Below are 5,000 nucleotides of genomic sequence, written 5' to 3'. Positions count from 1 at the left end.
CGACTGGCTAAGAGAAAAAATTTTTGCGGGACCACTCAAAACATCATAGTTAGACCTAGCAAATGATGAAAAGTGAAACCCGCGATCGATTGGAGAAACCTTATTTTACACTGAAAAATTCCACATAAGGAAAATTTGTATGGAGCACCCTACTGCAGAGCACACCGACAGGGCCGGGAAGGAAGGCCCGGTCCAAGAAAAAATTTTTGCGGGACCACTCAAAACATCATAGTTAGACCTAGCAAATGATGAAAAGTGAAACCCGCGATCGATTGGAGAAACCTTATTTTACACTGAAAAATTCCACATAAGGAAAATTTGTATGGAGCACCCTACTGCAGAGCACACCGACAGGGCCGGGAAGGAAGGCCCGGTCCAAGAAAAAATTTTTGCGGGACCACTCAAAACATCATAGTTAGACCTAGCAAATGATGAAAAGTGAAACCCGCGATCGATTGGAGAAACCTTATTTTACACTGAAAAATTCCACATAAGGAAAATTTGTATGGAGCACCCTACTGCAGAGCACACCGACAGGGCCGGGAAGGAAGGCCCGGTCCAAGAAAAAATTTTTGCGGGACCACTCAAAACATCATAGTTAGACCTAGCAAATGATGAAAAGTGAAACCCGCGATCGATTGGAGAAACCTTATTTTACACTGAAAAATTCCACATAAGGAAAATTTGTATGGAGCACCCTACTGCAGAGCACACCGACAGGGCCGGGAAGGAAGGCCCGGTCCAAGAAAAAATTTTTGCGGGACCACTCAAAACATCATAGTTAGACCTAGCAAATGATGAAAAGTGAAACCCGCGATCGATTGGAGAAACCTTATTTTACACTGAAAAATTCCACATAAGCAAAATTTGTATGGAGCACCCTACTGCAGAGCACACCGACAGGGCCGGGAAGGAAGGCCCGGTCCAAGAAAAAATTTTTGCGGGACCACTCAAAACATCATAGTTAGACCTAGCAAATGATGAAAAGTGAAACCCGCGATCGATTGGAGAAACCTTATTTTACACTGAAAAATTCCACATAAGGAAAATTTGTATGGAGCACCCTACTGCAGAGCACACCGACAGGGCCGGGAAGGAAGGCCCGGTCCAAGAAAAAATTTTTGCGGGACCACTCAAAACATCATAGTTAGACCTAGCAAATGATGAAAAGTGAAACCCGCGATCGATTGGAGAAACCTTATTTTACACTGAAAAATTCCACATAAGGAAAATTTGTATGGAGCACCCTACTGCAGAGCACACCGACAGGGCCGGGAAGGAAGGCCCGGTCCAAGAAAAAATTTTTGCGGGACCACTCAAAACATCATAGTTAGACCTAGCAAATGATGAAAAGTGAAACCCGCGATCGATTGGAGAAACCTTATTTTACACTGAAAAATTCCACATAAGGAAAATTTGTATGGAGCACCCTACTGCAGAACACACCGACATGGACGAAAGGGTCGACTGGCCAAGAGAAAAAATTTTTGCGGGACCACTCAAAACATCATAGTTAGACCTAGCAAATGATGAAAAGTGAAACCCGCGATCGATTGGAGAAACCTTATTTTACACTGAAAATTCCACATAAGGAAAATTTGTATGGAGCACCCTACTGCAGAGCACACCGACAGGGCCGGGAAGGAAGGCCCGGTCCAAGAAAAAATTTTTGCGGGACCACTCAAAACATCATAGTTAGACCTAGCAAATGATGAAAAGTGAAACCCGCGATCGATTGGAGAAACCTTATTTTACACTGAAAAATTCCACATAAGGAAAATTTGTATGGAGCACCCTACTGCAGAGCACACCGACAGGGCCGGGAAGGAAGGCCCGGTCCAAGAAAAAATTTTTGCGGGACCACTCAAAACATCATAGTTAGACCTAGCAAATGATGAAAAGTGAAACCCGCGATCGATTGGAGAAACCTTATTTTACACTGAAAAATTCCACATAAGGAAAATTTGTATGGAGCACCCTACTGCAGAACACACCGACATGGACGAAAGGGTCGACTGGCCAAGAGAAAAAATTTTTGCGGGACCACTCAAAACATCATAGTTAGACCTAGCAAATGATGAAAAGTGAAACCCGCGATCGATTGGAGAAACCTTATTTTACACTGAAAATTCCACATAAGGAAAATTTGTATGGAGCACCCTGCTGTGGTCACCATCGGTCGAGTTGGTCGAGACGGGCAAAAAATTTTTTTTTCCATATCGTCTCAAAACATGATTTATGGACCTTGTAAATGTTGAAAAGTGAAACGAAATCACTTTTGGAGCGATGAAAATTTTGTATGGGAGGTCCCTACCCGGAACAAATTTTACTAGTAAAGTCATCATTCCGCGACGAGAAATTTGAAAATGGTCAAATATGGTTAAGATGTCATGTTCATTCCCTACTATGGGGGACCAGGTCGTCACGAAAAAATTTTTTTCTCGACCTGGTCAAATGTGGTTCTGCGACGGAGGTTAAACTAATAATGCATAATTTGGGCCAAAAACCCCCCTCTGTCAGATATTGTACCCGTTCAAGAGCAATAGCAGACCACATAAGTTGAGCTTTGAGGTATCTGAAAGTTGAATATAGAGCGAGGTTCTAAGCGAAGGGATAGCTTAACGTTGAGCATTGAACGCAAAAAAGCTTAGAGATAAGCTTAAGATACAAGGGTTGTGGTGCATGAGGCCGCTTAACGTTGAGCTTTGAACGCACATGGCTAGAACTAAGCTAAGAGATACCTATAGTGGTGCATGGAACTGCTCACAAGTTGAGCTTCGAGAAGTCCAAAGGCAAAATGTAGAGCGAGGTTCTAAGCGAAGGGATAGCTTAACGTTGAGCATTGAACGCAAAAAAGCTTAGAGATAAGCTTAAGATACAAGGGTTGTGGTGCATGAGGCCGCTTAACGTTGAGCTTTGAACGCACATGGCTAGAACTAAGCTAAGAGATACCTATAGTGGTGCATGGAACTGCTCACAAGTTGAGCTTCGAGAAGTCCAAAGGCAAAATGTAGAGCGAGGTTCTAAGCGAAGGGATAGCTTAACGTTGAGCATTGAACGCAAAAAAGCTTAGAGATAAGCTTATTATATAACGATTGTGGTGCAGGACACAGCTTAACGTTGAGCTTTGAACGCACATGGCTAGAACTAAGCTAAGAGATACGGGTAGTGGTGCATGGAACTGCTCACAAGTTGAGCTTCGAGAAGTCCAAAGGCAAAATATAGAGAGAGGTCCTAGCAGCCTAAAAAACTTCTAGGGCCGACAGCTCGCAAGTTGAGTTTCGAACGCAATTAGGCTACCCTGGTAGCCTTGATTTGAAAGCATTAAGGCAATGATATGGTAGAATGCCCGATCTTAAACCTATTGACAGAGAATGTGTACGAGTAAGCATAGATGTGGAGGAGCACATACCCTAAACAGTCCCGAAAGATAGTTAGCTAAGTGATGCATCACAAATGGACTTGGCGCACCAAGTTCACACAGAAACACACACGATCGCGTATATTAAAACCTGTTGTGTGGTGCATCACTAATAAAGTTTGGTGCGTCAAACGAACATGAGAGTTGAGCATATTGGGTATGTGTGATAACACACTTTGCACGACAATCGAGAAACCGCATAAGCTCAGTATAACACAGCAGGGGAAGATTGATGAAAACCAGAGCTAATACATGCAACAGGCCGGGAATGCTGCTTCTGAAGGTGGTAGGACCGGTGCACTTATTAGTTAAACCAATCGGCCGATTGAGTTGAAGTCTGGTACCGATCTTTCACTTGACTGTGCCCCATCAACTATTGATGGTAGTGTAGAGGACTACCATGGTTGTGACGGGAAGCGGGAATCAGGGTTCGATTCCGGAGCTAGTAGAGAGTGCCTGATAAAGGCCATGGTACACATCCAAATCAGGAAAGCAGCAGGAAACACTACCATACATTGCCAGGTGCATAGGAGGATTGCAAGCCCGTAAATTGCCCGATCATAGCCAACGATGCTGAGAACGGAATTTATTCCTTCGATCGTCGTTGGTTCACATGTTTACTGATGGTTGTACGAACACCATACCCGGTGGTAAGTACAGTGGAGCTCGCCTTCACAACATAATGTTCACCAGTTGGACGCATAGATTGGAATAGCTCACATAGTGTTGGATTGCTGGAAACACACATTCCAGACTGCTCCGGTAGTCATGGAAAGGAGAGGATTGCAAGCCCGTAAATTGCCCGATTATAGCCAACGATGCTGAGAACGGAATTTATTCCTTCGATCGTCGTTGGTTCACATGTTTACTGATGGTTGTACGAACACCATACCCGGTGGTAAGTACAGTGGAGCTCGACTTCACAACATAATGTTCACCAGTTGGACGCATAGATTGGAATAGCTCACAAGTGTTGGAAAGTTGAACGCACGTTGAAGACCGCTACAGTGGTCTTGGAAAGTAGAGGATTGCAAGCCCGTAAATTGTCCGATCATAGCCAACGATGCTGAGATCGGAATTCATTCCTTCGATCGTCGTTGGTTCGCATGTTTACTGATGGTTGTACGAACACCATACCCGGTGGTAAGTACAGTGGAGCTCGCCTTCACAACATAATGTTCACCAGTTGAACGTACAAGTTGGAATAGCTCACATAGTGTTGGATTGCTGGAAACACACAAAATGATACGAGTAAGGTTGCGTGAGTAAGGCACGTACACCTAAAGCGAATTATTAGAAGTGGTGATACGAAGTGTCTCGGTGGAGTGTGCTTGCACACTACAAGTTGGCCAAGAGAACCGGTGGTCTCCTGTTGCTTAACGGCTTCGGGTTGACTTAGGGTTAATGTTGTTGGAAGTCGAATGAATTCTGGTTGATCCTACCAGTAATATACGCTTGTCTCAAAGGTTAAGCCATGCATGTCTAAGTACGAACATAAATGAATGTGAAACCGCATAAGGCTCAGTATAACAGCTATAATTTACAAGATCATAACCCAATGAGTTAATTGGATAACTGT

This window comes from Anopheles marshallii (genome assembly GCF_943734725.1).
Source record: "Anopheles marshallii chromosome X unlocalized genomic scaffold, idAnoMarsDA_429_01 X_unloc_111, whole genome shotgun sequence".
NCBI classification, from domain to species: Eukaryota; Metazoa; Arthropoda; class Insecta; order Diptera; family Culicidae; genus Anopheles; species Anopheles marshallii.
The sequence above is the reverse complement of the archived record's forward strand: the minus strand, read 5'-3'. Positions refer to the sequence as shown.